The sequence below is a fragment of the Nasonia vitripennis genome, chromosome 2 (assembly GCF_009193385.2).
Source record: "Nasonia vitripennis strain AsymCx chromosome 2, Nvit_psr_1.1, whole genome shotgun sequence".
NCBI classification, from domain to species: domain Eukaryota; kingdom Metazoa; phylum Arthropoda; class Insecta; order Hymenoptera; family Pteromalidae; genus Nasonia; species Nasonia vitripennis.
Genome location: NC_045758.1, coordinates 22601303 through 22624450, shown reverse-complemented (window position 1 = coordinate 22624450; position 23148 = coordinate 22601303). Strand labels below are relative to the sequence as shown.

Below are 23148 nucleotides of genomic sequence, written 5' to 3'. Positions count from 1 at the left end.
AAAAGTTGCGGGAGGTGCCCCAACATTTGTTTTTTTCGGTTTCTCCAACCAGAAAATGGCATTTTTCCCGTAGAATTCCCCATATATACTCTCGAGAGCGCGCGAGACAGAGCAAATTAAGGTTATTGCCGAAAAGAAGTAGCGAGGGAGGAAGTAGCTCCTCGTCTGTGTGTGTATCCATGCAGGGAGGAAAAGCAGACGCTCTCGGGCCAGTCGCAAGATAATAAGCCGCGCTTTGCTCTCTCTGTCTCTCGGAGCTCGGAGGGGCGCGGAATATGTTTGGAAAAGCCGTGTGTACACGCTCGGGAGGTTATAGACGTCGCACGCACATACACGCCGCACCTGAGACTCTCGGCGCGTTCTCTCTCTCTCTCTCTCTCTCTCTCTCTCTCTCTCTCTCTCTCTCTCTCGCCCCTAACGCAAGAATCTCACGAGATCGACGTGCGGGCATACATATGCATGAGCATAACTGTAGGAGAGATCTGTGTATGTGTGTGTGTGTGTTTCTTCTCTCGTGCGCTGTGTGTACCCAGCGGGTTTTATCGCGGAAAATCGTCGGAGGGAGAGCGAGCTTTCTCGTTTCTTTTCTATTATTATATATGAAATGTACAGAAATTTTGGAAAACAGCGTTCGATGTATACTTTCGTACATATGTCATACAAGAGCTGCTTACACGCATTAGCTAAATCATTTCCACATTTCGCCTTCGTTTCCCGTTCTCTCAAGTGTATAGTCGTCGCGTCTGTGCAGCTCCCCTTCCTCAGCTGTACATATTACACATATATAATATCGCAGAGCCCCTCGAGTCGCCGAATTCGCACGAGGAAGAGATACAGAGAGCAGTAGCTCTTAAGAAGGCGCCGGGGCATGCGCGCGGCGTATGTCGCATTATGCATGCTAAGGACTCTCGCGGCGGCGCGTAGAGCCCAAGGAAAATTTATGCACTTTTCCGCTTGTTTCTTATACATATGCAAGGCTTTTCCACCAGCTCCTTCGTGTGCGTAATAGGTATGTGCTATACGCGTCTTTTTCGATCACCCACCGCTGTGAGGAGATACCGCGCTATCTCAGGAGAGAGCGACTTATCGGCGAAGAAGGTAAGTGGCTGATTGCAGCTACGCATACGGGGAGAGAGAAGAATTCTTGGCTTCGGGTCGATAGCCGGTCGTTATTTTACTACGCACACAATGCCCGCGTGTGTCAATAATTTACGACGTAATAGCTCCGACGATTTTCCTTTCGAAAACCGCGATGCGTGCATATTTCATCGACTGCCCTTTTTTTAAATAAAAGCAGCGGACGAGCGTGAGTTTAGCACAAATTCTGCGAGAAAGTTTAAAACGCGGACATAAAGCTCGCCGCGACGCAAAAGTAGGCGAGCAGTAAAAACAATGCAGAGGAACACGGGGAGGAAAAGCCGCGTAATACAGTTTCTTCATCAAGATTAGGTCGAGCTCCCGGCCGTAAAGCCCTCGCGCAAGCTGTATCACGAGCTACCGGCGCCGCTTTCATCCGGCGAATCAGTTATCCCACGTCTCTTCCCTCTCTCTCTTTTTACCCGCACTCGCGCATATATAACACACGTCGCCCCGGAGCTAATCCCAATTTTATTTGCTCCGGCTTTTTACGTATGCAAATGAAGAAGCGTTTCGTCGTTACGCGTCGCGTCATTATTCGCGCGCGGCGATTCCGCAGAGGACAAGATTAAAGCCCTTTGAAGGCTCTCGCTCTGCGCTGCGTCGAGAGTCAAGAGGGGAGAGCTTCAAGCGCGACTGCATAATTACGCGGAGCAATGCGTGCGCTGCGTCGCTGTGCTACGTCGCCCCCTTTCAGTGATATCGTTATGTACCCACTGACGCTTATATTTTCCTCTGCTATATCCCGCGGCGCTTTCGCATTGATACGCGCAGCTCTCGGAATCTTTTTCCGTGTCTTATGCGCGCCGCGCGCGCTTTTTTCGGATATTGTAATTAACGCAGATTAAAACTCGCGTATCCCATCAAAGGAGCGACTCGTATTCCGATAATCAGCGCGTCGCTCGCCCTCCTCCTCTCGTTTGTCCCGACTTTTTTCGCTCTCCACGCTTTCATACACCTCGCAGCTCAGCGCTAGCATTGTGCGCGGCTCGTTTTCATTCATTCGCCGCGCACATTATGCAGCGTATACGTACGAAAGGGAAGGAGGGGGGAACACGCGACCCCCGTGAGAAGAAGTGAACTTGAACCTCGCGCGCCACATCTTTATTGTTCGCGGCAAACAAAATTAAGGAAATTACCGCACCTGACGCCATTGTCGCGCTTAATGAAGGCTCTTTATCACGCGCGCGCTTATTGCGGAAAAATCGTCCATTGTGTGTGGAGCTATTTCTTCCTTCTTTTTTTTTTCATTTTTTTGCGAGCCAAGCGAGTCTGAAAGCGAGAGTAATTAACGGCTCCGACGCGGACGTGTCGCTTAATGTTTCGGCTTTGTCGAGCATGGCAGCAACGCCACGCACGCACTTTTGTGCGCGTATGTGGGGCGGGGGTAAAAGCGTTTATTCGCGTAAATACCTTCGTTCCAGCGCTGAAAATATAGGGGAGTAGATCGACTGCGCGACGGAAGGAGAGTATAAAAAAGAAAGACCGGGTATTTTGTCAAGCGTCCTTCGCACGAGGCAGGCCGAGATCGAGGGAATCAATCGGCCGAAATTTGTTAGCGATAGGCATCTGTATATATACGGCCGCTGGCTGGCCGGGAAGGGACGAGGAAAAAATGACTCGCTAAATCGACTCTCCCTTACCGTTTGCCATCGGTTATTCGGCAAATGATCGGCGCCGATACATATTTCAGCCGTGCGTATCGGCAAACAAGGTAATATCCGCGACGGCTGTGTACAGCACACACACGCGTATAAGCATCGAAGGGGGGACACACGAGGCTCAGTCGTGCGTGGGAATAGACATTTTTTCTCCTCGATCGAGTAGCGAGCAGCGTTTAAGATCACGGCGATAAGTGCGAGTAGTCGCGCGCTCCGTGGGAGCATGCCGACTTTCCATATCTAAGGGTCAATGGGCCATTTATCCGAAGGCGCGTAACGCGCCGCAATTCGATTCGCATCCTACTCTCTCCCCCCATAGCTTGCGCGCACCCTATACACGTATTCGTCCCGCAGGAGGCTGTAGGGGGGGTCTTGATTCCCTCTCGTTAAGATAAGGAGAAGATAGAGGGGCCAATATAGCGCGCGCGAGCTGAAAGTTTTCTGGAGCAGCCCTGACCTTCCAAGTTCGCAGTCGCCGTCGGCACGCGATTCTTCCGTATATAGTCGCACCGAAAAGTTTGCGCGTCGTTCGCCTGTTTTTTTTTCTTTTCTCTCTTCTTCGTCTTTTTTTTTCATTCCTCCGACGGTCGACACTAGACGCTAACTTCTTTCGACGGGGGGAATTAAGTTGCGTTTAGCCAACTTGTACTGATAGTTTTCCAAGTTTGGCCGGCGCGAGATTGCCGATAGGTCGAGAACGATTTATCAGCGGGAGGCTTCCTTCGGGGCTGACAGACGAGCCCAGGCCGGGACGACGAACAGCTGCAGCTGCCTATGCTGGCTTGTATCGATTCACTCGAGCGCAGCTGCAGCCGAGCCGTGGCTTGAAAGAATGGGAGGTCTGCGCTAATTCGCTTAATGAATTGGGATCGATCTGTGCAGTGGAGGAGTGTCGAGTGGACGGCTTGAACGTTCAGGTTGCAGAATGTGTGAGATTCTGTGGAATGGATGTAAGCCAATTGCGGGCTCCTGATGGGAGAGGCGAATGTTTTTTTAGGCTGCGTTTACGAGATCTGTGTTTTTATAGGCTGTTTGATGCCCTATTATCATCTTTGATCTCAGTGCTTTGAAATAAAAATGTCGTCCATTCATTTCCGTTTCTTCTACAGAACCCACCAAGCAACCGTATCCAATTAGCCGTGAGTATAATAATTCCTCAGAAGCCGCGTGTATCATATTCGGGAATGCAGTCGCCTATAATAAGATTCAACAAATCCGCTTAATATACAGCCGCGCATCGGGAGCAACAAGCTGCAAGTTCTCGCGGGAACTTGACCCTAAACACGCCCCGCCAAATTCAAAACATTCCCCGCGCGTCCTATACACGGCAACTGACTCTCAAGGCCAACTTCGGATTAAACCTACACATGCAAAGCGTATATAGGTATATACCATCCACATAGTGGCTAGTATCGAACGGACCATATCGGCGCGCACGTCAGCCCCCTGAGAAGGCGATTCGCTTTCTCGGCGCCTCTATTTTACGGCGCGTTTTTCGCCGCTTTTTATGATTGCCCATAATATTACCTTTGCATCACGGCGCTTTACGATCGCTCTCTCTCTCTCTCTCTCTCTCTCTCTCTCTCTCTCTCTCTCTCTCTCTCTCTCTCTCTCTCTCTCTCTCTCTCTCCCTCTCTCTTGCGTGGGCGGATACCCAAGACCAATCGATGCGCTATGCATAATAATTTCACGCGAGACCTCGAAGGAGATTCATCTCCCTCTCTCCTTCAGGTGTACTTTTTCGTCGCTTTACGAGCTGGCTGCGAAGAAAGTTTTATATAGTACACACTTTTTAGAAAAGCCCGACGTACGCGCGATTTCGCAATCATACAACGCGAGTAATCAATGCGTCCCGCGCGCGTGTGAGCGAAGCAATAATCCACGGGTGCGCAAAACCTCGGGATTAATAAAGCAGGGCTTTGACGCGGGCCGAAAAGGAAGAAGAAGAAAGAAGAAAAAGCGGCCGAGAGAGAGAGAGAGAGAGAGAGAACGAGCTAGAGGAAAAAGCTTTACAGCGCTCGCGCAGCCCTTATTGAAGTCGTGAAAAAGCAATCGACTCGACGACTGAAACTTCAATCGCGAAGGCAATCGACGCTCCCTCGCTCTCTCTCGCTCTCTCTCTCTCTCTCTCTCTCTCTCTCTCTCTCTCTCTCTCTCTCTCTCTCTCTCTCTCTCTCTCTCTCTCGGTCTCTTCCTGCAGCAGTCCTCGTGTCAGCGCATTAGTCCGATACAATTTCGACGCTACAGCGTCCAGCGGCGCATCTCCTGCCGCTCTCTCGGAAAAATAACGCTCGGACGGTCTCGCCGATCGATTAAACGTCGCTGCGGCGCAACGCGCTACGTGCGCTGCCGCTCGAATAAGTTAAATAAGCTCGGTTACTGCTCAGAGAGAGAGAGAGAGAGAGAGAGAGAGAGAGAGAGAGAGAGAGAGAGAGACCGAGAGAGAGAGGGACGTATACGTACGTCCGCTGCAGCGCTTCGCTTCGCTCTATACACACACACGTGCAGTTGTGGGTGTTCATACCTTTATAGAGAGAGAAACGCAGAAGCTGCCGCTGCGGCTAAGCGTCGGCCGGACGATACGATCAAATATAGCGAAATGAGTGTTTGCTCGCGCGAGCGGAGAAATATCCAGTGGACCGGCACCCGGCAGAGCGGAGATTGTGCGCTATCGACCTTCCCGACCTCCTCTCTCTCTTTCTTTCTCCTGCGCTGCAGCCCGCCGAGGCTCTTTTCCTTCGCGCGCGCATTTTTATAAACACGCTTTCTCGCTACATCCACGCGCTGTATGTACTGTATTGCGCGTAAACCATATGCACATATTCATGGGTAGGTAGAGCGGTGTGTGTTTAGATTTTCATCGAATTTCCGGTTATTACGGCGCAGAAAAGAGAATATTTTATAATTTTCCGGCCGAGGAGAGGCCCGTTACACTGCGCACTCGTCGGTGCATTTGGACGTGAAGGACCGGCTTCAAATACAGCGGCGGTCCAATAAATCGACTGATTTGACGGAGATGTATTCAGACTAGCTCGCGCAGGAGAATATGCGGAAGAGGATTCCTCGCTGCTGCCGCTGCTGCTATATGTCTCTGTGTGTGTGTAGGGACGATTCAACGAGGTCTATCTCCGAGATTTCTATAAGGGAGAATTCACGGGGAGCTGGATTTTCCTTTTTAATTTTCCGTCGTGCGATTTTTCAAGCGCTTCTCCCATACGTATAGCCATGCGCTATTCGAACAATTTATCGGCTTAAAGAGGAAAATATACGGTATAGTTCCCTCCTTTTTCCTCCATATAACGTTGGAAAAATCATAGCGAACCGCACGCGTAAACTCCAATTCTAACGTATGTTTATAACGCCGCTGTTTTCTTGCAATCCGAGCTAAACGCGCTACAAAAAGAGAAAATACAACGTTCGTAATCAAATAAAGCATCGACGAGATTTGTCAATATTTCTATACGCGCGGCTTCAAAGTAAATTTTTCCCGCGTGCTGAAAAATCGAAGCTTCCTTTCTGCTGCGCGCACTGCTTTTTCATTTAATACGCTCGCGTAACTACACACTCTTCGTTTGGCCTCTCGTTGCAGCTACAGCAGCCGTGTTGTGTACATGCATTTTAATTCTTCCCGTCACTGCGGCAAATCCGTTTGCACGGTATTCGCGGCGGCGGCCGAAACACGAAATGCCTCTCTCTCTCTCTCTCTCTCTCTCTCTCTCTCTCTCCTATTCCTCCGGTGGCTTAAGCTTAATTGTTGCTCCGCTGCGTGCATACGTATGCGCGTCTGTATGTGCAGTGCGCAGTTTTCCCGAGGGTCGTCCGAAATAGCGGTGCGGCCACGAGGCTTCGGGAATCAAGCTCTACTCCCAAAACGAATCGAGATGTCGAAAAGGCGATTTTCGGATATTTCACCGCATACGCCCGCGTTACATCGGACGTTCGTGCCCACGAATGCGGCGCTCGTGTGTATATGTATACAGAAGTCGCGCAGTTTGCGTGTGTTCCATTTTTTCGAGTGACTCGCGCGTTGTGTGCTACTCTCGCGACAAATGCGTTATTGTCGTCGTTGCGCAATAGGTTCAACGAATATCGTTATACAGCCGTACTGTGTGTGACTTTCGGTCGAGTATTTTCCATCGAAATCTAAACGCAAAACGCGCGCCGGCGTCGTGTTTGCGGTGTACTATTTCTTTAAGGGGAAATAATGATGATTGAGTGCTTGGAATCGGCGGCGGCTTATGTATGTGTGTATAAATCTGACGTTCGCGTGAGCGGTGGTTCTAGGTTCGTTCTTTTTTTTCATCGATCCTAGCCAAAGTGCAACGGGAACGAATGACCATTACGCCGGAGCTAATGAAAAGTGCCGCAACGCTTGTGTTCACCACGAAGCTGTTATAATATAATATACGCGGCTGCATCGATCGACTTCCGGATAATACGATTAATTTTTCCGTTTATAAATAAAGTCAATCGCATTAAGGCTGATCCCGTGGCATTTTTACCAAATGAGAAAGGCCAGCTGCGAACAAATTCCCAGCTGTCATATACACCTACTAAAGTGTATAGGTAAACTCGCGGCGGCGGCGGCGGTAGTCGAGCTCTAAACAAACTATTAAAGACACTTAAAGCGTAAACCGATTAGCCGGGGGTATTATTCGGCTCAGCAGGAGGGCAGCTTGAAAAATAAAGTTTTCGGGCAAAATCGAAACACAGTAGAGCGAGAGAGAGAGAGAGAGAGAGAGAGAGAGAGAGAGAGAGAGAGAGAGAGAGAGAGAGAGAGAAAGAGAGCGGCTACTGCGCAGCCGGAAACGCGATCCGAAAACTTTCCACCCGGCTGCCGTCGCAGGTATACATATATATAGGTACACGCAGAGAGTATGTATAGCGTAGGTAGTCACCGCGCGCCAAACGAGAAAATAAGCGCAATGGACCGCGGTCGGCTAGGTATATAGCGCTGAGCTCGACGAGTGCCGCGGAGGGTCGAAATTTCAGCTCAAAAACCAAGCCACGTAGAAACAAAGGCTGGGAGAGAGAGCCTTCCTCTCTCTCTCTCTCTCTTTCTCCTGTGCGTCAAAAGCTGAAAAGGCTCTCTTCCACTCGACGCTGTATATAAGGTACTAGCCGTAGCAGTAGACGAAAAAGGAGGGCCCGACGATAGCGAGTGCGCCGGCGGAGTAGAGAGAGCGAAGAAGCGGCGCAGTGAGTCGAAGAGTGGAAGGGTGTTACATATGTGGAATAGTGGGCGGTCACGAGTAGCGGATACCTATATACGGGGAAATTTTCTCGCGGAGCAGATCGAATGTGGTATACGTACGGCGCTTTCACACCTGCCGCGCGCTTACGTTTTACGGGGATTAGATCAGCCGATGGCTGTGCCGCGTGTGCAGCCCTGGTTTATATACGCAACCGGCGGACCCAGCAGAGCCTGGAAAAGGTATAGAAGACGAGAGAGAGAGAGAGAGAGAGAGAGGGGGGGAAGGAAATAAGAGGGGCGGCGCTTTTTTCCACGCCAACGATACGTATACACCTTCTTTTGTGCGCGGCGCCCACTACTGCGGTATTTTTCTTTTCCCCCGCGGTACAACGTTTGTTTTTACTGGATAATGTGCTTATACGCGCTTCACGAACAAAAACGCGTATAGGGTGAAAAAATTGTTTAAGCGGCGCAACTTTGTTTTTTATCCGAGTTGCGCGCGAGTGTAGCTCAGCGTATTGCAGTAGGGCAGTGCAGAAAAATAAGAGCCTTAATTGCAGGGAACGGAGAGCTGGAGAAGCAAACTTCTCGGCTGTAGCCGGGCGAGAGTGATAAGTTTAAGTCGAGTACAAAGTTGGAATTATTGCTGCGGAGCGCTCGCACGTATACTCAAGAAAAATTTTCCCGCGATCGGTATTACGCGCGTCACAAACAGAGCGAGACGGAAGGGGAATCAAGAAACACGTGTAACGAGAGCGATAAACACTGGTAGAGATGGAAATTGAAGCGTCGACGTCGCCGCGCTGTAAAAACTCGAACACCGAGCGGCGACACGACGATTTTAAATCACCGCCGCTACGCTCCCTACCGCGATATACAAATAACCCATCGCGTTCCGGCAGATCGCCTCCGGCCTCTCGTATACACGCCCGACGACGAAAAAGAAGAAAAAGATGAGGAAACCGCGCGCGGCACAAAGAAGTTAAAAATCTCGAAATACCGCGAGATACCGCGACGGCTCAAAGTATCAGGTAGGGCCGATCTCGCCGAAGAAAAAGGCGGCTCGTACACACGGCGAGGGAATCTAGAAAAAGCAAGGAAACAGCTGCAGCAACAGCAGCCGACTCGTGCGCGATTCGCCGTACAGATAGAGCGGTTAGCTCGGGAGATGAGTATCTCTGAAAATAGGATCTCTCTCGGTGCATTGTGCAGCCCTCCTCTCGTTGCGCGCTCCTATTTATATATAGTACCGCGACGACAAGCTCTCGCGGTGCGGCCCCTCGTTTGCTCCCGGCGCTGCTCAGCTACTCCAATACGATTCGTGTGTGCGCATTGCGCTCTATAGTCGCGCGATTCTCCTCCGTACACCGCAAATGCCAATCAGGCACGCGCTGTATCCGCCCTGTACTTCCGCCAATTTTTTTCTCTCTCTCTTTTTTCTTTCGCCGCTACTTTTGCTACTGCCGCTGCTTCTTCTTCTTGTTCGGAGTGCGAGAGGGGAAAAAAGTTGCGGCGGAAGTGCTTTAGAAAGCCGGGGCTTATTGTGCATCAGCGGGCTTTTCTTGCGGTTTTCCCTAATCTTTTGTGCGCGCCCACGATGCCCGCCCGCGGGGATGGGCGATATTAAATTAAAATTTCGTCGATGCAGACACGCGCCTTTGTCGTGATATAACGAGAGGGAATGTAACTCTCGCGGAATGTATACGATTCATCATCGCTGTATTATGCCATACCGAGAGTTTGTATTGAAAAGAACCGGAACAAATGGGAAAAATGTGCGTGTATTTTTTTTTTATTTTTATCAATATTATACTTCAGTATCTATTTTCCCGATGTTTTTACTCAGCCTCAATGCGTCACGCCGACGATGTATTAAGCGGTGCTCGCGCGAGTTTGTTTGCGCAGCCAAGTTTTTTTTTTCTACTTGGATGAAAAAAGCAACGGCTAAATATTGAAAAACTCGCGCGGCGCAGAGAGAGAGAGAGAGAGAGAGAGAGAGAGAGAAAAGGAACAAAGCAAACAGCGCAACCAAAAGCCAAAACACAGCGCGTGAGTTTCGAAAAAATAAACTCGTATACACATATCTACATGGCAACGCGCATATATCAGAGCTTGCGGAGTCGTCCTTTCTTTCGAAAGCGTCACACACGCGCGCGGGGCTATTTTCGATCGGCTTTCGTATCGCGAAGAAAGAGCGGAGGATCGTGAGGCAAGACATTTGTACACGTGTGTTTTCGAACGACGAGAAAAAGTGTGCCGGAAATGGTCTATTAAGTTCGGCGCATTTTTCATTCCTCGCGGTATATTTTTATCATCGAACACAGTCTTGTATACGGAGATTTAATTTTTCCAGCGTTTTCAATTTAAAGCGTCGGCCGTAAATAACGCCGTTAAGCGATATCTTGGCGAATGCAACGCGGGGGATATTTCCCCGCAGACGTCTGGGCAAACGCGAAAGAGAAGCAAAAATACGCGGAGCCGCGGAAGCCAAGACTATACCAGAGAGCGTCATAACTCAGATGAGGATTAGCGATTAGCCGCGGATAATCTTCGTTCCTGCTCTGCCGCCTCTTTTCGTTCTCAGCTGTTGTTAGGGACAAAACAATATGATTCGTTATATTTTTGTAATTTCGGGGGAGAGCGAAAGGAAAAAAAGTATAATATAAGGAAAACGAGCCGTAATGAAGGAAGGAAGGAAACTGTGCCGAGGAGAATAGGGGCCAGAGGAGAAAGATAACGCGAAACGAATACACGCCGGGAAGGATGTATAAGAGAGCGATTAGATGGCGCGATAAGATTCCCTAATGAGTCGAAAGGTACTGCGTATTCTTTGAGGACGTTGTGTCTTCATTAAGGAGACGGTCAGAGTAGGTATAACAGTGGTCCGTGATAATTATTAAGCGCTTATATAATTGAAATCTTACGTGTACGTCTTATTTCACCATTTCGTGTGTAGAACACTGCACAGCGTCGAGCCGAGATTAATGACGTTTGTATATATTACACTCGATAAGCGATCGAAAGAAAACTTCTATAGAAGAAAACTCTCCCCGCCGCGTATAGAGGCTTTCTACGAAGGCATTTTAAATATTAAATCATCGCGTAGATATCTATTCCTCTCCCGGTAATAGTTGCGCGCGGAAAACGTCGCATGAAAAATTCATCGCGCTTCCCTTTACACACACATACGCGCGCGCGTATAGCCGCAATTACGAGCGCGCGATGTTGATTTACACCGATCTATTATTCACGCGTCGTAACCGACCGCTTTATCTTTCCAATTAAAAGATAATTCAGTTAGACCCTATACACGCACGCGCGTATAAACGTCGACTATAAGCACGCGGACGCAGAGACGTATCTATCTCGGCGCGTCTCTCGGTCCTTACACAGAGCGTAAAAAGCTGGCGTCGTCGTCGCGGGGAAAGAAAAACGAGCTTTTCACCCGTCTCGCCCTCGGCTCTGTACACGAGAGACAATTCGAGAGGACGAGAGATTCTCGTTCGGCGGTAGACGCACATGAATTATGCGCACAGTGGGAATAACGCGCTATAATTACAGCGCCATCTGCCGGCCGATCCGCATCTAATTTATCATTGTTATTAATGCGCGTGATCTCTCTTATTTTCGAATCGCCGGATGACGAAAAGCGAGTAGCAGTGTTTACTCTTCGACGTACTTCAAAGCATTGGAACGTCTGTGCTTGCGTCTGACAGCCGCGCGTTAATTAAGCCATTGACGAGGAGATAGCCTCCCACTTGAGCTCTTCGGATGTACCGGGTTATGCGACGGGGATTTCAATTTTTTTTTCGAGGGATAAAAGCATTGATCGCGCGGTTAGAGCGCGTTAGGTGAAAACCGTCGGGGTTTTGTCGCGTGTCGTAGTAGCCCCGGTAAGAGTGTATGGCTCTATCGACGGCTTCGATTAGCTTTCACCGAGCGCGCGAGAGTATGATTGATCATCGCTAAGCACGGATTTTCCATCTGATTAGCATAGCGTATTTCGAAATCTGTCCCGGGGAAAATTATCAAACGCGACGACGCCTGTTCGGATCACAATGATTCTCTCGAGTGTTTGGCCTTCGCGGCTTTTTGAACGTCGGGTAAACAAGGCTGATGCGGTTTTTCGAAAAAAGCGCGCGGTATTACCACCCAATTTAAGCATAGCACGAGAGTTTCTTATCCAAACAGCCGCTGCTCGTGAAAGAGCTTCTGTTATTCCAGATCGCATTGAAACGCCATTAAGAGTAATGACTCGTGTTTTCGTTGATCCGCTCTTGCGCGCGCAAGTTGGAATAATATTGTCGGATAGCGGCACTCGACGGGGATGAGTTATGGTCGCGTCGATGGTAACCGTTTTCCCCACTTAATCCCTGTCATCGTGGCTGACAAAAAAATCCATAATCTCGCTTGCGTCTCGGAAGATGCGTGAATCTTCGAGCTCACGCCGAGACGAATTTTCCCGCCCTTTCATCTTGTCTCGGGAAAACACAAGGGATGCGGCTTTTTAGATTAGCCGCGCGCGAGAGCTTCCGATGTAAAACGAGCGACGAGCAAACGAGAATCGTTATGAAAAAAGAAAAAAAAGAGGAAAAAACGAGAGCGAGATACAGTTTAAGAAAAACTGCGCTGTTTTCATATTCGTTATGCTTTAATCTGGAAATCCCGATCTTTAGAGCGCGCGCGAGCGAGCTTTTTCATTTTTTCGAATTTTGCATCTGGGTTAGTTTTTAGCGCGACGGTAATGCAAGTATTAGGGGACGCGAACAAAAAAGCGCGCCCCAGATTTCGAAATGACGGAGGGAGGAAGAGCTTCGCTGCAGCTCGCGTAATAAATGACCGTTAGAGGACAGCGGCGTGAAAATTTTCATGAATATCCAAGAAGTAGGCGCCTATAAGCTAAATTTAAAGGCCGCGAGAGGCGCGGTCTTCCTTTTTTCTCTCCCTCTCTCTAGCATAGGACGCATCAGCGCCGCGCGCTTTCAATTACATCGGCCCGAATCCCGTTGACCGAATAATTCAGCCGAATGCGCTCTCTCTCTCTCTCTCTCTCTCTCTCTCTCTCTCTCTCTCTCTCTCTCTCTCTCTCTCACAGAGTTGCCACAATGAATACTGTATACAGGCGATGAAACTCTCGGAGGAAAAAAACAGGTCCATCCGAATTCCGAGCGGGCGATAAAAAGCGAGAGCTGAGAAAAAAGGAGCGCGGCAATAACGCCTTGTAATTCCGAGGAAAAGTCGCCGCGACATCGACTAAGAATGTTACGAGAAAAAGGGAAGCACCGTTAATTTAAAACCCACGAAATCGCGCTCATCTCCGCGCGCGCAGGCTAGCAGGGAGAGAGAAAGTGACTCGGCCGTAAAAAGCGTGTAATAAAGCAAGGCGCGAAGAGGAGCGAGAGTATAGCGGCCGAGGAGAAAAGGGCAGGCATATATATCTATGTAGCTTAAAACATGTATAGCGACGGCGAACTATCTCTCGCTCTCTCAGGGGGAAAACCGCAGCAGCAGCTTCTATTCTTTCAGTCGCACACATGCACTGCACAAGTGTGAGGGGTCGCGCACGGTAATGCGTGTCTTATCAGCGCCGCAGATCCCGTGCAAAATGTTACATAGACACAGAGGCCGAGCTTTTCAGACTAGTCTCTCTCTCTCTCTCTCTCTCTCTCTCTCTCTCTCTCTCTCTCTCTCTCTCTCTCTCTCTCCCCCCCTCTTCCGCACCTGCTCGCAGCTGTGAGCTCCGATTTCGCGGGCCAACGATTCCCGCTCTCTCGTATCGCCGAATTGCTTCGCAGTGTCTCTGCAGCAGCCCTTTTTTCGCTCTTGCTCTTTTTCGAGCCAAGCGCGAGTCTCCCGGAAAATTAAGCCGCGCGCGCGCCGCTGAATAATGAGTTGACGAGCATTGTATACTGTACACGCGCGCGTATAACGAACTTCCAGATGGGGAATGTTTCGCGCGCGGTACCTCGTAGCGGCGGGAGTAGTTTTGTGAATTATTTGCGCGAAAATATAATAGTCGATGAGTTTCTCTCGTGCCTGCGCTGGATTCGTGTGCGTATTAAGTTCTTTCTTACAAGCTAGAGCTATAGGAAAACTCGTTTGAGCTCTGCGCTCGAATCAAAAGTGCGCTTGCATAAAAGAGCCTGGATGTACATGCAGGCTAATAAATAATGTCTGGAAATGGACATTATTTACAAGCTGCCAGTCGTAAATTTGCCGAGTCGGAGAGCGCGCGAAAATTAAACATTTTACGAGATATCGCGTAGTTAAATTCGTTCTCTCTCTCTCTCTCTCTCTCTCTCTCTCTCTCTCTCTCTCTCTCTCTCTCGGTATAATAATAAAAGCGTACAGTAGTGTAGTGCACGCGGAACAGTAGAATTTGGAATATTCTATATATTACTGCGTGAAAGCTCGTCGGAAGGAACTGAATCGCAACTTTGAGTCCAATTACGTTTGTATTATACCCGGGCTGCGCATGAAACTTTGCCGACAGACTGACATCGCGTTTAAATTAAGTTAACCGTATATATAGCCGCGAGTCGTAATAATAGATAACACGCCGCGCAGCCCCGATGTGTATTTTGAGAAAAATCCCGATATAAAAAACATTCAGCCATCCCTCCCGCGCGCTGCATATTACTCAAACAAACAAACGCGCGCGTAACGCTATAGGGTGTTTAAACCTTGGCGCGCACGGCAAACAGGGGATAATTAAGCGTATGGTGTTCTCTCTCTCTCTCTCTCTCTCTCTATCTCGCGACGTCAAATTCACGCTCCAAATCCGCGAGTCACGCGCGTGCAATGTATAACAACCGCTCTCTCGCTCCACACACACACACACACACACACACACACGCTCAACTTTCATCAGGAGAGTAGCGCAGCGGCAGCGGCATCAGCGCATTACTCCGGCACAAACATAATCTCGATAATTGATAAACGACATAATTGTATTAACGTAATTAACCGTATTACGCCGCGGCGGAAAAAGCGGCCGAGGAAATTCGCTCCCCCGCAGCGCGCGAGAGCGGATGAGATATATAACAGCGGCGGCAGCGGCGGCCTTCTCTCCCTAATGAAACGAGTATAAGCGCGCGCATATCGCTCTCGCCGATCGTCCTGGCGCTGCGGCAATTAAGTCAGAGCGCGCCTGACGAATGGCCCTTCAAACTCGTTAATAAACCGCGGAAATAAATAGTATACGCGGGAGAGAGAAAGAGAGAAAGAGAGCGGACACGCTCTCTCGCGCGCTCAGATTTACGAGTTGCCGGAGAGTGAGAGAGAGAGAGAGAGAGAGAGAGAGAGAGAGAGAGTGAGTGAGAGAGTGAGAGAGAGAGAAATGGCGAGCAATGATTTAGGTCCCGATCGCGTCTCCAAGTTTCCGCAGTTGCTCTTATTCCTGTATACGCACGAGAGCTCGTGTGGGCATTGAATATGTGTACTACGTGCCGTCGTCGGTCTGTGTATAGGCATAGCCCGCGCTGTGAAAGAGGGAAGAAACGAGCTGCGGAGAGAGTGTACTACGTGACGCCGTATGCCTGCTTCAGTGGCGGTAGGCGAAAGGGGACAAACGAGAGATTAGTTGTTATTAGCTGCTGGATAACGAGTTATACCCTCTTCCTTCACTCCGTGCGCCCGCGTGTGACGGATGTTTATTTACTCTCGGGAAATTGCTTTTTGCAGCGGGCTTATAAGCTTTTGGATATAACGAGCTTAATCGAGTTTCGCTTATTATTCGAAGGCGAAGAAAAATATATCACGCGAAGTGCGATCAAAGAGTTGATTAGTTAGGCGCTGTTTTTCGATTTAACTTTCGTCTCGGTTATACACGAACTGCGACAGAAATGAATGCACCGACTCTTCGAGCTGAAAAGTTGTGTCCTCGTAAAAAGCAACGACGACGAGTTGAAGCGCGAGTGGCTGTATGCAGCTCTATTAACGAATTCCTCCGCAGGCTTATTCAATCTCTCTTTCTACCATGCCAGCGAAGAATAACGCCGAGGGTAAACAAGATAGAGCACAGATGGAAAGGACAAGATAAAGAACGCCGCCGAGATTCAAAGAGGGCGCGAAAAAAGCGGAGAAGAGGAAGCCTCTCTCGTCTTATAATGAACTCGTGGCGGAAAAAAATTAATGGCGGAACTCGCTCGGAGGGCGGAGATTTCGCACTGCGGAGAGAAAGACCGAGAGAGAGAGAGAGAGAGAGAGAGAGAGAGAGAGAGAGAGAGAGAGAGAGAGAGAGAGAGAGAGAGAGAGAGAGAGAGAGAGAGAGAGATAATGGAACGGCGGAATTAGAATGGGAAAAAGGTGTGGGGTGCGGGCGAGGTCGTAAACGGAGTAGTCAATTTCTTCCGCGGGTATAGGATGTATAAAGACCGGGTAATCATCTATATACGCAACTGCTTTCTAAAATCGCCTCCCTTCGCGCAGTTTACTCCCCCAAATTGCCGCTAGTCGCAATCGGAAGCTGCATGCTCTCTCTCTCTCTCTCTCTCTCTCTCTCTCTCTCTCTCTCTCTCTCTCTCTCTCTCTCTCTCTCTATCGTGCGTCGTACGTGTGTGCGTGCAAGACGTTAACGCGCGTTATTTTCGAGGAGATGGCTTCAATCGCTCGGAATATTGCGCGCGACGCTCTTCTCGCTGATGTATTTTATTCATTCAGATTTGTTTCGTCTTTACATTCGGCGCGACAGGAACACTTATAAAACAAGCTAATTCACTCGAGGCTAAACATAGCGAACCAAAGCCAATAAATTCCGCGCTTTATTCTCTCCCGGTCCGTATAAATATGAAGCCGCGGCTTCCCCCCTTTACGAGCCTCGTCGCCGCGAATTCCGCGTATTTTCTCCTTAGTGCGTAATCGGGTAGTTCTCTCTTCTTCTCTCTGATGCGGGGGAGCAGATGCGCCGCGTCCTCGGCTCCAGAGCGGTACAGTAGGCGATTGAGCGACGAATCGTCGACGAGGGAACGACAAAAATATAAATGGGCGAGCGGGTATTTTCAATTTATTTATTCAGAGGCTTTTGACGCGACGAGATGCTCGAGCTACTGATAGTAATGAATTCTATCGCCGTTGTGGCGACGGTTTTTGTCGCGGAAGGTTTTTGCGCTGCTTTTTGCTAAAGAGAAAATTATTAACTTTTCACTCGACGTCGCACCCCAGAGATCGCTCGATTATGCTCGATAGAGTTGTTCGTCGGACTATTGATTTTACTCACAAGCGAGTGGATTGTTGCGGCGTAAAAAAGCTGAAGTGCATCGGGTCTCGTGTGGCACACGATCTGAAGAGTCCAATTATTACAATACTCGGCGGCGCGGATAGATACTCTCGGAGCTGATGACGTCGTTGAAAAAAGGGGTTGGTGGAATGATTCCACCTTGTGTGTGTGTGTGTGTGTGTGGCTCGTCGGAGATAAGATTACAGGGAAGTTTTTGTGTACCTCATCGAAGCGGAAATTTTGTAGAAAAAAATGATAATTACCGTGTAGCCGTTGGAGAGCTAGAGGGAGAAAAAACGCCCACTGCACACAACCCAAGGATAAAAAGCTTCCACTCTATCAGCCAACTCGATCGTTTATAGCTCGACGATACGCATAAAATACACACGAGAACGAATGCAGTAGCCCCTCCCGTCGTCGACGCGGCGTTTAAAATATTCCCTTTCGAAAGCTGAAACCCACAACGTGATTGTTTGATATCAAACGGTAGTCGCGGGGCCCTCTCGCTCGGTGCTTTATTACCATGACCATATATAAACGAGTAGCGGCGACTGCGTGAAAGCAGCGCGAGGAGATAGAGGCGAGAATAAATTGATAGACGTTGTAGATGTATCTGTGTGTGTGTGTGTGTGTGTGTGTGTGTGTGTGTAGCTCGAGGGAGAAGAGCTATAAGGTGTCTCGGTCCGCGAAAGAGCTGCGCACACGTATACGTATACCTGACTGAAAGTCGATGCCTGAGTAGCGCATGAATAATTTATTAAGGGCGTTTATCACGGCGCGTTAGCTCCGCGTCGCGGGACGTTTATGAGGCAGCCTCAGCCGCGCTGCTTCTTCTTCTTCTCCTATATACTCTTCCTTATTCTTTTCTTCGAGGAGCTCTCTCTCTCTCCCTCTCTCTCTCTCCCGAACGGTTTCGGTTACAGCCGCGCGCGGTAATCTTCCAGCGCAATCGAGACGCGACTGGCCGACCGCTTTGATCTCGAGATTAGAGCCAACCGCGGATCCGATTCGCCCGCGCCTCTTGGCTCGTTATACGTGTGTGCGCAGCCGTCATCGGGGAAAAACTGTCCGGGGCGGTGGTGAGCCGTCGTTAGCGCGCGCGAATTTCGGCCATAAAGGGCTTATTGGCTCGCGGTTATGCACGCGCCTGTGCGGATTGATGGGGAATTCGCTGCTATGTATTTTGAGAACGATCTATACACGCAGAGAGCGCAGTTTTTCACGCAGCGGGAAATTCGAAATTCCGAACGATCGCGCTGCAATTCCATTAAACGCCGTGTATATCGAATTACGACGCCTCGTTTACACCTCGAAGGATACTTTCCGAGCGTTTTTCATTTAATATCCCCCCTCGAGAAAGCTGCTGGCGCGTTGACAGATTTATCACGCAGCGAGCTGGCTGCGAATAAATTACGAGGCGAAAAGTCTGTAATTATGTGGCAATCAATGCGGCGACGCTATCTTCGCGCGTGAAAATTTACATAAAGCTGCGGCCGCGAGGAGTCGGAAAAAGTTTGGCAAAGTATACGTGTGTTCAGGAATCTGCTTCGCTCGCAATATATTTCCACTTTGTATACAAGTGTTTGATTAAAATATACACACACGCACGCGAGGGTGAGAAAAGTTGGAAAACAATTTTGATTGACAGCACTCAAATGCAAATCCGCACGCGCGCACCTCTCGAATTTAATAAATTTTCTTCCTCTCGCTCTCGCAAGTGCAATATCAAGCGCCGCGCGGAATAAATCATCCCTCGCGCGAGCACAGCGGTACAAAGCGTACAGCGCGGAGGAAAAAACTCGTCCGACAAGCACGAGAGGAAGCTACTGCAGCGACTAAATCGGGAAAAACGCGTTATAAAACAAAGAAGCGCGCGCTAATTGTAAAAACGTTTTATGGAGTTGCCGGAGCTAGCCCCTTTCTCTTCGTTACACTCCGGCAGGCGAGAGAGACTATAAGTTGTAGCCGAAAGAGAAAAAAGCAAAAGCGGGCGCCGCCGGAGAGAGACGGCTAACCGCGAAGCGCGAAATGATTTTTTAAAGCGCAATTAGAGAACTTTTTTAATTACGCGCGCCCGCGATAATGGCCCGAGCATTTAGCGTGTTAAACGTTTCTAATACCGTAACGTATATTCATGTAAATCCATTAGCCGATATAATAACGGCCAGCGTGATAGAATATATAATATATATGACCGTGAGCGAGCGACGACATTATGCAAAATAAAGCAGCCCAGCCGGTGTCTGGGACACCGCCGCCGCGCGCTCCGCTGCTGCAGCAGAACGGAGCGACGAAAGCTGTTATACAGCGTCGTCGTCGTCTTGACGAGAGAGAAGCTCCGCGCGCGAAATATGACGTCGATTTAGCTCGCCGTCGGTATAGTGCGGAGCTTATTTCTCGTAGCGGCGCGACGCGAACTATTTACTTTATCAAAGGGGATCTTTGTCGCGAGCAGATTTCGCGAGAGACGCGCCACTTTATATATCGAACGTATAAATTAGAGGGGTTAACGGGCCCTAATGAATTTCGCGAGAGTGGCGCTTAATGGCAAAAACGCATTTGCGCCTGCTGCTACGGCAGTGTGTGTGTGAGAGAGCCGTTTAGCAAGTATTTAGGAGATACGATGACGATCACGCACTTATCGCAACGTGTGCACCGGGTTATACATTCGGAAAAAAACTCGCCTCTGCAGCTGCTTTTCTTTATTCTGAGTGATTCACTTATACCGGCTGCACTTTACGCGCTCGATTAGACGCGTTTGTTATTGATTGGGCTGGTTATATTCCCGATTATTGATCGGGTACGCTGCGCTTTATGAAAAATTGCTCCTAGTTTGCATAGCCCGCTCGTGTAGTGTATGTTTATTACCGAGAGCCCGTAGTGCAGCGCGCGCGCGACCGCGAGCTATAAAATTTATTAGGAAAAAAGTGCCTTACGTGCGCAGCCAGTAGTTGCGCGCGTTGTAAACGTCGTGCTCATGCGTACGGAGAAATTTAAGGGGAAAATGAAAAAGCCGATGTGAAAGAGACGGAGTTGCATATCATTCGAGCGCGCAGGTATTGCATTCCGTGTAACTCCGTCGTCTACTCGTGTGCGTTTTGTTTTTGTTAATTCGAAGCTCGATATATTTCTTGCGCAGCTGTCTTTTTAGATTGCAGCGAAATGTATTACATGGAAATTGAATTTCCGAGCGCAGCGTGTATAATTTAGACATATTTCGCTAGAAAAATTTGTCATTACCATTCTCGCGTAATGAAAGTTAACGAGGGTAATTAGGCTTTTAATGAGGGAATATAATACATAATGTATTATAACGTTAATGTATAACTTAATTCCCGTGTGCGCGCGCGGACGCCGTTTGTGTGTGTGTGTGACGCATATATTCGTTGTTTCGGAGGTAAAAGGCGATCAATTATCCGCAATTAGGGGATAATTGTTCGGAGAACTAAAGAGCGTGTCTTATCACTGAATTTATAGCGGAATTACACGTATGCGGCCAATTTCGACCGTTTAGGCTAATTTCGACCTGATTTATCCAGCTATAAGCGAGGACGATATTATAATCTCTAATCGAAGCTTACACAAACGTGTGTCTTCCCTAATCTCACACTTATCCACTTTGAGTATGGAAAAAAAAGCAACGGAAGGAGCTTAATCTCGGTCAGCGAGCAAAACTTCCGCTATTGTGTAAAAGCGCATAAATCAGCGCGATAATTTCGAGATTATTTCAATATCGCCCCGCGCGACGAGCCGGTCAAAAAAACTTCCCTAATGGGAAGCACTAAATCTCGGGCTCTCTCGCAGCCGCGCGAAATAACTTTCGGTTATGGCAGCCCGCATCGCCGTCGTCCCAGCTCGTGAGTCACACGCACGCGGCGGCGAATCTCTATACTGCTAAAGCTGTTTTTCTGCAGTGAGAAACTTTAAAGACGCAACGATATTGGACTCATCGCGGGAACAGAAGAGCGAAATTTTTCAAAGCCCGTGCATGTCACCGTCATCGCAGTGTGTGTCCAGCGCGCGCGTTATAAGCGGCTCACTTATACCCTCTCGACGTGACAAATCTGGTCGTTAAACCCGCGCATACATATTGCACATGCATGTATACATAGGCGCAAGAACGTGCTGTACTTACGCGGATGGACGTGGGTATCTCCGGGCGGCTGCCGACATCGACCGGTGCTGCATAGGTCGTCCTTCTCCCGCGGCGACGTCGACGACGACGAGGTACTGCTCGCCGGAATACCTGGGACGATTTCACAACATTCCACACTGTTTCCACATAATGCGGCCACTTTTCCCTCTCCTCTCTGCGTTCAGCACCTCCGCATTGTATCGCACACAAAAGCAGCGACCCTAAGCTACTGATGCCTCGCACGCAACAGTCCTGCACCACCTGCCGCGCTCTCTCTCTCTCTCTCTCTCTCTCTCTCTCTATACTCACGGGCAGTTCGATCGCTTATGCACACAAGTCACACGCTCTCTCGGCACTTTTTCTATCCGTCGTTATCAGAACGTGCATATACTATGAAGACGACGAGATATAAGAGCGGAGCACTGTCGCGAGCGCGCGGTAAAATTCAAATCCGCGAGCGGTACCTCCCGGCGTTCGTTCGCGTGGCGAGCCGTCGCGCGACTGAAAGCCGATGTTTTGCTCCTCCACACTCCAGGCAGGCTCCTGTGGGAGAACGCAGCACACGCGCGTTTCGAGGCGCAGAGTGGGGACGGCGTGCCGGAGCGGAGAGGGAGACACAAGGCTCTCTCTCTCTCCCTCGCTCCCAAGGTATGTGTGCGGTGTGCACGCTTATATAGGGGAGGTGAAAAGCTGCTGCTGGCTGTCTTTTTTCGGGATAGAGCCGGTTTTTTAGGGGGTGTAGGATTTTTTGTGCGCGCGCGCGCGATGAGGGATTTACGCTCCGGGATTTTCGGAGTCGGAAAGCCAGCGAGAGAAGGAGAGAAAGACGGAGTCGGAGGAGAGGGACAGAAGAGAGAGAAGAAAAGAAGGAAGAGAGAAAGATAGGTGTTTGCGCTCGGCGGACCTACATGCCGGTCCGGTCGAGGTAGTCCTCTGGCACAATGACAGTAGAGAGATGGGGTCCGAGGGCGCGCAATAACCGAGACTGCGATATTATAATACACACACACACCGGCAGCGATCTCTGGCTGTTTCCCCGTATACGTGCCGCGGTCGGAGGAGCTCCGATCTCCACTGAGAGTCGCGCGCGAGTTTCGGCCGGGCGCTGATACCACGTCCCCCGCCAGTCGCGCGCTCGCTTTCTGCGCGCGCGCCGCCAGCATCTCAAGAACCGGCTATATACCCTACACCCCCATGCAACTATACTCCCCTCTCGCGCGCCACCTGTACACCTCGCGGCGTTTACGCCAGTGTGTGTGTGTGAGTGTGTGTTTAGACCAAAGGTATGTCGCTGCTGCATCGGATCATAGCCTATAGCGCTCTCCTGCTGTCGCCGCCGCGCATAATAGCGATGCTCCTTTTGTGCATTATAGGAGTCGGGAGAAAGGTGCGCGGCGCGGGCTTGGGAATATAAGTCAATGCTGCAGCGAGGAAATAGCAGCGGAAGGTCGGTCGCTTAGGGGCATAGGTGAATTCGTAATGTAGCCGCGCGACAGATGGGATTTTTCCCGGAATTCCCGGTGAGAAAACGTTGTTGCATTCTACGGGCTCTAAATTAGGACTTGTTTGGGACTACACACGGAGTGCGTTGCTATATACCTTCTGAAGATTAATGGATTCACAACTCGACTGCAGCGCGTGTATTCCAGCTGTTATGTGTACTCCTAATTGTTTTTTACGCGCGTGAGATATATTCCGCCGATCTCGCGCACAGCGTTTCATCAAATATTGGCCATATTTTCGAGAGACACGAGCGCGAGTGGATCGGCTTTGCTCGGGGTAAAGTTTACCCGGAATTTAATCT

General features: G+C 49.6%; 1 protein-coding gene across 1 annotated transcript in view; it reads right to left on the bottom strand.

The window, feature by feature from the left end:
• The window catches only part of LOC100119744 (leucine-rich repeat and immunoglobulin-like domain containing-NOGO receptor-interacting protein 4), a 68847-nt gene extending 46418 nt beyond the window's left edge, over positions 1–22429 (bottom strand). The window contains exon 1 of the mRNA XM_008211816.4: positions 21345–22429. The gene's annotated coding sequence lies outside the window, so the exon portion shown is untranslated. The remainder of the gene's footprint in view (positions 1–21344) is intronic.
• Positions 22430–23148: the final 719 nt, after the last annotated feature.